General features: G+C 35.9%; 1 long non-coding RNA gene across 1 annotated transcript; it reads left to right on the top strand.

Annotated features, from left to right (window-relative positions):
• Positions 1-714: 714 nt before the first annotated feature.
• Positions 715-2583, top strand: LOC127302004 (uncharacterized). Its single transcript, XR_011747895.1, has 3 exons — positions 715-999; positions 1085-1256; positions 2275-2583. It is a non-coding gene; the product is annotated as an uncharacterized lncRNA (long non-coding RNA).
• The last annotated feature ends 9565 nt before the right edge of the window (positions 2584-12148 follow it).

Raw genomic sequence — 12148 nt, 5'->3', positions numbered from 1 at the left:
AAATAAAACTTTTTATAGCTACTTACAAGTTAATCCCAAAACTAGTATTTTTAAAGACTATTGATTTTAAATTATTTTCAAAATCAAACATATCCTTGCTTCCAAAGTTTTCAAATCCTTAATGCATTTTTTATTTGAGAAAACAAAATGCGAGAAAATTCTATTTGCAAAATAATGCCCAAGTTTCCAATTTGACCAGGTGTAGATAATTATTATTTTGTTTTCACAAATGGATTTTTAAAACAGGTTCCTTGTTGTCCTAAAACACTATTTTGATTTTTACAAATTTTTATAAACTTGTTTGGTATGTGTATGTTGAAACTATTCACATATAGGCATAATGGCATAGTAGTAATAAAATGATATAAAATAAAAATTTATAAAATTTAAATCCTTTTATTATCCTATACTGAGCAATATAATTTTACAAACTCGTAGAATTTCGTTTCACTCAAATCGGAATTATGAAACTCATTTTATAAAAGAAACAAGTAATAGAGAAAAGAAAAAGAAAAAAAAAAGGGCCGGCCACCCGGCGGACCGGCCCAACAGCCCAGCCGGACCGACCGGCAGATAGGGTCGATCGGATCGATCCCATAATCTGTCAAACTTATCTTCGCTGAAATCAACTTTTCTTAAGCCACACAACTCCGATTTCAGATCCGTTTGTTTCTACGTGTTGCTAACTTTGAGATCCACCTTTTTCACCGACCTATGGCCTGTATAAAGCCACCACCACGTCGCAGTTTCGTTTTCCTTTTCCTCCTCTCGAAATCTTAGATCAACGAATCTTAACCCGTTGCTTTGACCCCTAAACCACTTCAAATCGCTTCGGGCTCTACACGAAAGTTGTAGACCTCGTCGAGATCTTTCAATCCCGACCAATCTCATCTCTTTTCATCTACCATACACGGACAATTTCGTATCGCAAGGCGTCAGGTCTGACAAAGGGAATATTCAATTAGTTCGTGCTCGTTCCACGAAATCCAAATTCCTTTGGTGAGTGTGTAGATCTGATCATCCTCTACAACTTTCATGTTGAAAGTTTTTCAATTTGACGTACGGATTTATCGCTTATCTACAGATCTATTTCGAGTCAACCGGAGCCAAATCGAGTTTCAAAACTATCTCAAATCGTCATGACTTCAACACGGAAGTTGTTCCTCTCGTCAAGACCTTTCCATTGCCGCGAGTCTCACCTTGTTTCGTTCACTGAGCAAGGAGAAAATCATGTTACAAGATTCAGATCTTATAAGGTATAACTCAGATCTTGTCAAACTCATTAATCCGTTGTGAAAAGTAATTTATGCGTTAGATAGATCTATTAATTCTATACAACTTTGATGTAGAAAGTTTTTCCATCTGAGCAAATTTTTCTGTCAACTTTATGACATCATCATGATATCAGCATAGTCAACTTAGTCCGGTCAAAGTCAAACTGCAGTCAGCAGTACAGTCAGCGGTACAGTCAGCAGTACAGTCAGCGGTACAATCAGCAGTCAACTATACAGTCATCAGTACAGTCAACGTCTTAGTCAAACTCGGTCAAACTCATTTTAAATGTAAATTTTAAATATCAGATTATGTGTCCAACTTAGAAATTCGTTATAAAATCAACCACAAGGTCAAATTTTGCAAATTTTATAGTTTTGGAAAGCTCTTAACCTGTACAACAACTTTATGCAATAATACTGTATAGGTTTTGTGTTAGATTTTGCGTCATAGTTCAAATAGTTAAATTAAGCCTTTTATACTATAAAATTTGTATAAAATAATCTACTAGGCCAAATCTTACGTTTTTGTGCTTTCTGGAATCCTCAGATCGTGTACTACAACATGGAATAAGAATTGTACAACCTTGATACATGCACAAACTTGCTTTAGTAAAATCTATCCGAATCAGTAATTCAAAGATAATTCAAAACTCTATAAATTATTTTTGAATAATTCCAATTGGTCTAATCTTGTACTAGTGTAGCCTATCCAGGGAGGTCAAATTCATATTTTTACAACACATAATGCTTGCAGTAGCTAATTAATAAGGTTGTATATGTTAAGTTGATACTCGATTAATGGTTTTTCTAAATCAAATTAAATGTCCAGAACACTTTATTAACATTGCACATATCAGAGAACACCTAATACAACACTTAAACACTACTTATCTGGTGAAAGTAATTGGTGCATAGCATGCATGCATGTCTATGATTGTTCATATCAAATGTTTGTTTATTTTTGTTGTTGTTATTGAATGGTATGTTTATGTTGTTACAGTTTGTACGGAGAGTAACGTATTTTGATTAAGAGAAGTGAACGCGTTTCGACTACCAAAAAGGCAAGTGACACTCAAATCCTACTTATTTTAATTATGCATTAGTGTTTATAAACTAGTATGCATGGTAGGATTTTGTTTTCAAAAGTAAATTATTATGCTATGCTTAGCAAACCCTAGTAGTGTGTAGCTACTCCTGAACCCATTGCTAGGATGCCTTAATTTTTGCTTTGCAACATCAAATACCAAATGCTGTTTCGTTATTGGTTGTGAGTGTTTGAAAATTTAAAATTAACAACCCTAATGAAACACCTGGGTGGATTGGTTGATGGTGGGCGGCTGCACAGGTCCACGCGCCTAGTAGGCTGAAGTGGTGAATCCCTGAGTGTTCGCATGTTGTAGAGTGGTCGCTTTTGACTGCACACCTGGTTTTCACCAGGGGGATCGTGTGGGGGTTTACTACCTGTGAGGGGTTTTAAGCTTGTGAGCTCCACTTGTGGTTGGCCACCCAGGATTGAAGGGATTACTATGTCGTCCATGTTTTAGATAGCTTCCAGTGCAACCTTATGGTATTATGGGCTCTGCCGGGATTAAGTAAGTTGTGGGGGTTCAACTTGTGACTAGACAGTGGGTGGAGGCGACGGCCAAGGGAACGGGTCTAGTTTGTATGGTTGAATTCTTCTTTGAAAGATCTTGTCTCATTCTTCTCTTGGGAAGGGTGGGTCGTAAGGTGAAAGTGCACAACCTCTCGAGAGTTAAACCTAAGATCTTAGCCGTGTCCCCGGTTATGGACAATTTGAGCTTCTAGGCAAGGAATGTACGGAAGAATCTCATCACCTTTTCTGAATGTTTTTAAAATTTGATCAACCTTGTAAAACTCATGGGAGATGTAACCATGTGATTATTCTAAAACCCATGGGGGATTTAACCATGGTGTGATTTCATAATGTCATTCAAAGATTTCAAAATGTTTTGTTTTAAATAAAATATAGGATAAAATTGGCTTTATGCAAATTTGCCTAAACTCCACTTGCCAAATATCATGTAGATAGTCATGCCCAAAACAGCCACCATATAAGTGTCATTTGCCAGTACATCATTGTACTGACCTCCATTCGTGGGGCTGCATATTCAAACGTGCAAGATTTTCTGAAGAGAAGTACGTGGTAGGATCTCGAGTCTACATTCCAACATAACTGCCTGTGGCACATGAAGATGATGAAGGCTCATTACTGATTTACTTTCCGCTGAGTTTATTCTGAGCTAGTCCATGTGACTATGCAATTTGTAAGGTTTTATTGTACCCTCTGGATCAACGATGTAGTAATTTGATACTATTGCAATGATTACTATATTTTGTAATGTGTGTGCTATCAGTGATCCCGGGAATAGCACTATACACAGGTATCTTGCCTTTATTAAAGGTAGGGTGCTACAGAATGGTATCAGAGCATAGTGTTGCCTGTAGGATCGAGACCCTAGGTTTGGAATAGAAATAGGAAGACCCTAGGATGAAAATTTTGTCTAATCCTATTTCAATTAAAAAGATGTTTGCTTTGTGAACCTCTTGTATTCTCATCTATTTCATCTTCAAAAATGTTTTCCTCTTGCCTTAGATGACCTACCTTATGAAACCATCAAAGAAGTACAGAGTATGACCTTGTACCCAAAGTGAGGGACTGCTGCTTCATATGACATCCTTCGACTTTGCTAGAAGTGTTTCATGGAGGGCAAATGAAGAACTTGAAGAAAAACTTCGATGCAGATCGCACAACACATGAAGATACACCGAAGGAGTGGAATAGGAACTTGATGCATCCAATATAGAAGTAGACTATACCACCATTAGTTCTCTTTTAGCAAACCAACGATAAAATAACAAAGTACTGATCTTACCAAATTGAGGTATGATCATACTAGTTTGTTTGTGTTAGAAACATATTGCTTGATGCTTGTTAGATGTGGTTTGTAAGATGTTTTTCCTTGCTCCGATGTGTTTGGGTAGGAAATCTTCTTTAGACCTTTCTATCTATTCCCATCTATAGCCAACACAGAAAATGTTTTCTCGGCAACTCTCCATGAAGGCAACATTAGTGAAACCAACCTAGATGTTTACTATCAAGATGAAGAAGCCTAGAGCGTGAGATACGCAAAACCCTAGCTAGGGATCGATATAAATGTTTTCAAAACAATTCAATAATGGGGATTGAAACATTGATTCAATCATTCCATGTAAGTTTTATCAAACTTGTGAGGTTGACCAAGAGTTAGAATACGAGATATACCAAACTGAAAACAAGGAAATGATTGGGTGCGACGGCCCCAATGACGACTACTCATATTGTTTACTCTTGTATGAGGAATGGTAAATCTAGAGAGACATACCTACAAGAGAGACGTCGCTGATAAGCCTGAACCATATGATGAATAGATATTATGCCCTTATAGTAGACAAGTGCTGTCAACTGTAGGACTATGGTGAGTTTGAAGACCCAACCACTAGATGAAGAATAGCGGAAGACCATCGATAACACCGACAAGTAAGAATATGAAGGATGCCTTGAAGTAATCTCATGTTGGTGTTTCGTTTGACCCAAGGAGTGACCCATCAATATCAAAAATAGTTCAACAACCAACCATTTGGATTAGAAAGCCCTTTTATGAAGGAAACCTATTCGATTCACCTTCGAGATATATGTTGTTCACTATATGTGAGTAAACATTCACCTATTGGATTTAACTCAGAAGCCCTAAGCCATAGATGTTTTTCAAATATGACCTGTTGTCAAGCCATATCCTCGGATGTGCCAAGCCATAACCAAGATTAGCTTAGCCTAAACCCAAGACCTAAGACTACCTAACAAAAGTCGCTTTTAAGGGTGGTAGAAGCCGTACCCTTAGATTATGGATTTACACCAGATGCCGCATGAGATAGTACTTGGAGAGGGTATCACAAGGAGTTCCCCATGAGTATACTTAGGATAATGCCCAAGAGATGAGTACTGTCATAAGATTGGATACAATTGCTGATATAACCGCATATGGTTTAGTGTAACATTTTCAAATCCCAAGGTTGACTTCCAAAATCTCCTCGGAGATGTTCGAAAAGAAGCAATAGTGAGTATGAACCTATTAGAAGACCTGAACCCAAAACTTTTTCTTTCTAGCCTTTCTCAAATCTCGAGGACGAGATTTCTTTTAAGGGTGGTAGTCTGTCACATCCCGAAATTTTCTAAATTTTGGAATGTGAAATAGAAATAAATTTAATGCTTGATTGTTTGAACTTGATTGAAAATTCACAAAGAAATAAAACTTTTTATAGCTACTTACAAGTTAATCCCAAAACTAGTATTTTTAAAGACTATTGATTTTAAATTATTTTCAAAATCAAACATATCCTTGCTTCCAAAGTTTTCAAATCCTTAATGCATTTTTTTATTTGAGAAAACAAAATACGAGAAAATTCTATTAGCAAAATAATGCCCAAGTTTCCAATTTGACCAGGTGTATATAATTATTATTTTGTTTTCACAAATGGATTTTTAAAACAGGTTCCTTGTTGTCCTAAAACACTATTTTGATTTTTACAAATTTTTATAAACTTGTTTGGTATGTGTATGTTGAAACTATTCACATATAGGCATAATGGCATAGTAGTAATAAAATGATATAAAATAGAAATTTATAAAATTTAAATCCTTTTATTATCCTATACTGAGCAATATAATTTTACAAACTCGTAGAATTTCGTTTCACTCAAATCGGAATTATGAAACTCATTTTATAAAAGAAACAAGTAATAGAGAAAAGAAAAAGAAAAAGAAAAAAAAAACGGGCCGGCCACCCGACGGACCGGCCCAACAGCCCAGCCGGACCGACAGGCAGATCGGGTCGATCGGATCAATCCCGTAATCTGTCAAACTTATCTTCACTTAAATCAACTTTTTTTAAGTCACGCAACTCCGATTTCAGATCCATTTGTTTCCACCGACCTATGGCCTGTATAAAGCCACCACCACGTCGCAGTTTCGTTTTCCTTTTCCTCCTCTCGAAATCTTAGATCAACGAATCTTAACCCGTTGCTTTGACCCCCTAAACCACTTCAAATCGCTTCTGGCTCTACACGAAAGTTGTAGATCTCGTCGAGATCTTTCAATCCCGACCAATCTCATCTCTTTTCATCTACCATACACGGACAATTTCGTATCGCAAGGCGTCAGGTCTGACAAAGGGAATATTCAATTAGTTCGTGCTCGTTCCACGAAATCCAAATTCCTTTGGTGTGTGTTCAGGCCTGATCATCCTCTACAACTTTCATGTTGAAAGTTTTTCGATTTGACGTACGGATTTATCGCTTATCTACAGATCTATTTCGAATCAACCGGAGCCAAATCGAGTTTCAAAACTATCTCAAATCGTCATGACTTCAACACGGAAGTTGTTCCTCTCGTCAAGACCTTTCCATTGCCGCGAGTCTCATCTTGTTTCGTTCACTGAGCAAGGAGAAAATCGTGTTACAAGATTCAGATCTTATAAGGTATAACTTAGATCTTGTCAAACTCATTAATCCGTTGTGAAAAGTAATTGATGCGTTAGATAGATCTATTAATTCTATACAACTTTGACGTAGAAAGTTTTTTCCATCTGAGCAAATTTTTCTGTCAACTTTATGACATCATCATGACATCAGCATAGTCAACTCAGTCCGGTCAAAGTCAAACTGCAGTCAGCAGTACAGTCAGCGGTACAGTCAGCAGTACAGTCAGCGGTACAGTCAGCAGTCAACTATACAGTCATCAGTACAGTCAGCGTCACAGTCAAACTCGGTCAAGTTCATTTTAAATGTAAATTTTAAATATCAGATTATGTGTCCAACTTAGAAATTCGTTACAAAATCAACCACTAGGTCAAATTTTGCAAATTTTATAGTTTTGGAAAGCTCTTAACCTGTACAACAACTTTATGCAATAATATTGTATAGGTTTTGTGTTAGATTTTGCGTCATAATTCAAATAGTTAAATTAAGCCTTTTATACTATAAAATTTGTATAAAATAATCTACTAGGCCAAATCTTACGTTTTTGTGCTTTCTGGAATCCTCAGATCATGTACTACTACATGGAATAAGAATTGTACAACCTTGATACATGCACAAACTTGCTTTAGTAAAATCTATCCGAATCAGTAATTCGAAGATAATTCAAAACTCTATAAATTATTTTTGAATAATTCCAATTGGTCTAATCTTGTACTAGTGTAGCCTATCCAGGGAGGTCAAATTCATATTTTTACAACACATAATGCTTACAGTAGCTAATTAATAAGGTTGTATATGTTAAGTTGATACTCGATTAATGGTTTTTCTAAATCAAATTAAATGTCCAGAACACTTTATTAACATTGCACATATCAGAGAACACCTAATACAACACTTACACACTACTTATCTGGTGAAAGTAATTGGTGCATAGCATGCATGCATGTCTATGATTGTTCATATCAAATGTTTGTTTATTTTTGTTGTTGTTATTGAATGGTATGTTTATGTTGTTATAGTTTGTACGGAGAGTAACGTATTTTGATTAAGAGAAGTGAACGCGTTTCGACTACCAAAAAGGCAAGTGACACTCAAATCCTACTTATTGTAATTATGCATGAGTGTTTATAAACTAGTATGCATGGTAGGATTTTGTTTTCAAAAGTAAATTATTATGCTATGCTTAGCAAACCCTAGTAGTGTGTAGCTACTCCTGAACCCATTGCTAGGATGCCTTAATTTTTGCTTTGCAACATCAAATACCAAATGCTGTTTCGTTATTGGTTGTGAGTGTTTGAAAATTTAAAATTAACAACCCTAATGAAACACCTGGGTGGATTGGTTGATGGTGGGCGGCTGCACAGGTCCACGCCCCTAGTAGGCTGAAGTGGTGAATCCCTGAGAGTTCGCATGTTGTAGAGTGGTCGCTTTTGACTGCACACCTGGTTTTCACCAGGGGGATCGTGTGGGGGTTTACTACCTGTGAGGGGTTTTAAGCTTGTGAGTTCCACTTGTGGTTGGCCACCCAGGATTAAAGAGATTACTATGTCGTCCATGTTTTAGATAGCTTCCAGTGCAACCTTATGGTATTATGGGCTCTGCCGGGATTAAGTAAGTTGTGGGGGTTCAACTTGTGACTAGACAGTGGGTGGAGGCGACGGCCAAGGGAACGGGTCTAGTTTGTATGGTTGAATTCTTCTTCTGAAAGATCTTGTCTCATTCTTCTCTTGGGAAGGGTGGGTCGTAAGGTGAAAGTGCACAACCTCTCGAGAGTTAAACCTAAGATCTTAGCCGTGTCCCCGGTTATGGACAATTTGAGCTTCTAGGCAAGGAATGTACGGAAGAATCTCATCACCTTTTCTGAATGTTTTTAAAATTTGATCAACCTTGTAAAACTCATGGGAGATGTAACCATGTGATTATTCTAAAACCCATGGGGGATTTAACCATGGTGTGATTTCATAATGTCATTCAAAGATTTCAAAATGTTTTGTTTTAAATAAAATATAGGATAAAATTGGCTTTATGCAAATTTGCCTAAACTCCACTTGCCAAATATCATGTAGATAGTCATGCCCAAAACAGCCACCATATAAGTGTCATTTTCCAGTACATCATTGTACTGACCTCCATTCGTGGGGCTGCATATTCAAACGTGCAGGATTTTCTGAAGAGAAGTACGTGGTAGGATCTCGAGTCTACATTCCAACATGACTGCCTGTGGCACATGAAGATGATGAAGGCTCATTACTGATTTACTTTCCGCTGAGTTTATTCTGAGCTAGTCCATGTGACTATGCAATTTGTAAGGTTTTATGGTACCCTCTGGATCAACGATGTAGTAATTTGATACTATTGCAATGATTACTATATTTTGTAATGTGTGTGCTATCAGTGATCCCGGGAATAGCACTATACACAGGTATCTTGCCTTTATTAAAGGTAGGGTGCTACAATCCAAGTGTTCACTTGTCTAAACTTACAGAACTTTGTGAGTTATTTGAGATTGCAGGTTTATCAAGAGAAAATGTTATGAGGAAACTATTTCCATTGTCACTTAAGGACAAAGCAAAGGAATGGTATAGGCTGCTGGATGAACAACCATCAAATTGGAAACAGCTTGAATCTCTCTTTTACTCTAAATTTTATCCTCTTCATGAAGTGCATCTAGATAGGAATCGCATTTATAATTTTTACCCTCATGATGGAGAAAGCATTGCTCAAGCTTGGGGAAGGCTAAAAACATTAATACTCAAATGTCCTAACCATGAGCTTTCTGAGGAAATAATTGTTACTAATTTTTATGCAAGGCTTTCAAGTCATTATAAGAATTATGTAGATGCACGTTCACATGGTTCTTTCACAAGTAAGAAGGTTGAAGCTAGATGGGATCTTCTTGAAAGAATTCAAAGCAATACTGAAGATTGGGAGAACGACAAAGGTAAAGAATCAGGTATAAACTATGAATATGAATGCATTAAGTCTTTCATTGAAACTGCTGGTTTTCAAAAGCTTAGTGATAATTATGGTCTTGATTCTCAAATTATTGTTGATTGTTGTAGAACCTTTGCTTCTCATATTAATGTTCCTAAAGAAAATTGGGACGTGTATCATGAACCTTTCAAAGACACTTGCATGGAAAATGAAATTGTTGTTAATGATTGCAATAAACATGCTCAAACTTCTGAAAATACTATTTCTTATAAGCATGTTAATTTTTGTGGAATGCATAGACCTTGTGGAATTAATCAAATCGAAGATGAATATTGTATCCATCATAGGAATGAAAAATCTAGAATGTTGTACAAGGCTCTAAAAGATCTTGGTGAAAAAGTTTGTGACCTCCATCCTTTTATTTGTGAACTTTGCTATGAAGTGGGTCATTTTAATTTTCAATGTTCTGGTCATGATGATAGTATTTCGAATTTAATGAGTACTTCAAGTCTATATTGTGATAACATGATCACTCCTAATCAACATGATGAACTTACTTTATTTTTGGGGTGTGAAGAGTTATCAAGAAAAATTTCTTTGTTAGATATGAGTGATCTTGATATGAATAGTGTGTTGCATGGATGTTATCTCTATTGTGTTAATAATTGCCATGCCAAGACCTACATACAAAGTGTTATAAAGGATGGGACTTTACCAAAATATGACAGGACTAATATGTGTTTTGTTCTTATTAATGAAAGAGAGGTATCCTCTCAAGTTTCTTCTATTGTTTCTAATAATAAACCAGGTTATGTGGAGAAGCTTCCTTGTAAGCCTCTCCCTCCTAAAGAGGAAAAGAAGAAGAAGAAGGGAACGAAGAAGAAGAAGAGGAGTAAAAGGAGAGAGGAAACAGTATCTTCTCCCAAACTTGTTGCTCCTATTACAATTGATACTTATAATTCTGAATTCGATGATTCTGAACTTGATGATGAACCTATGCCTGTTATTTATATTAGTGATCATGATTGGGAAAAACACACTTCTTTTGATGTTGAAGATCTCTGGGACACTAATTCTGAAAATGATGATGTTAATAATTGCCATAGTATTAATACTATCCATGTTTCTTCCCATGATGATATAGAAAGATCTATGCTTGGGGATGAGGTGTTTGAAAATCCTTTTGCTACTGATGATTATATGTTTGATACATCTCCTTCTAGTAACAATGATGGTATGTTTACAGATGAGCACACTTTGGAACATAACTATTCTATTTCTTATGATGACACTATGCCTCCAATCTTTGACAATTATTATAAAGAATACTATGACATAGGTTATTATTACAGTCATCCTCATGAAACTTGTCATAGTTATGGAGGGATTACCCAAAACCATCTCTCTAATATACAGCTTGTCTATCATATTCAAGTTCGTTATGGTGATTGTGATATTTTCAGTCCATCTACTATTGAGGATAAAATTCATTATGATTATTCTATGCCTCCAATTTATGATGATTATAATGATGGATGTGATAGTTTTACTCCCACTATTACTAATAAAATTGATTATGCTTGTGCGGAGAGTAATGATACTTTTATGCATGTGGATCATGATAAGAATGCTTTATGTGATAGCTATATTGTTGAGTTTATCAATGATACCACTGAAAATTATTATGAGAGAGGGAGACATGGTTTTATATATCTCAATAATATTAAGTCACCTCTCTTTTTGTTGAAAATTTTGAAGTTGCACTTGCTTTGTCTTTCTATGATAGTAGCTTCATGCTTCAATAATTTGTTTTCTTACAAGATTCATTTGCATAGAAAGTGGGTTAGACTTAAATGTGTTTGGTATTTTCTTTTTTGATGCTCTCTTATATTCAACTCTCATCTTTATAAGAGCATCATGAAAAATATCATGCCTAGCTAAAAGGCTTTAAAGAAAAGCGCTCTTGGGAGACAACCCATTGTTTTATTTCTACAATTTTTGTTTTATTTTTGTGTCAAGGTACTGCCTACTACTGTAGCAATATCTTTGTATCTTTTTTTTCTTGCATTGTTGTGTGAAGTAAAGTCTTTGATAGAAAGTTGATACTAGATTTGGATTTCTGCGCAGAAACAAATTTTTAGCTGTCACGAATTTGAGCTTTTCTCTCTGTATAAAAATCTGACAATTCTGAAAAAATTCATGAGTAATCCTCAGATATGTACGCAACTTTCATTCAACTGGAGCTTTTCCATCTGAGCATGTTAAGTGCCTCTAAAAAATTCTTCTTCACGGACTGTTCTGTTTTGATAGATTCTGCCTTTTATTGCGCATTGCCTCTTTTACTGTCTTTGAGTGGATTTCTTTGCTCCATTAAATTTTAGTAGCCTTGGGGATGATTGTGTCCT

The sequence above is a fragment of the Lolium perenne genome, chromosome 1 (genome assembly GCF_019359855.2).
Source record: "Lolium perenne isolate Kyuss_39 chromosome 1, Kyuss_2.0, whole genome shotgun sequence".
NCBI lineage: Eukaryota > Viridiplantae > Streptophyta > Magnoliopsida > Poales > Poaceae > Lolium > Lolium perenne.
Note: the sequence above shows the minus strand (reverse complement) of the source record. Positions and strands in the feature narration are given on the sequence as shown.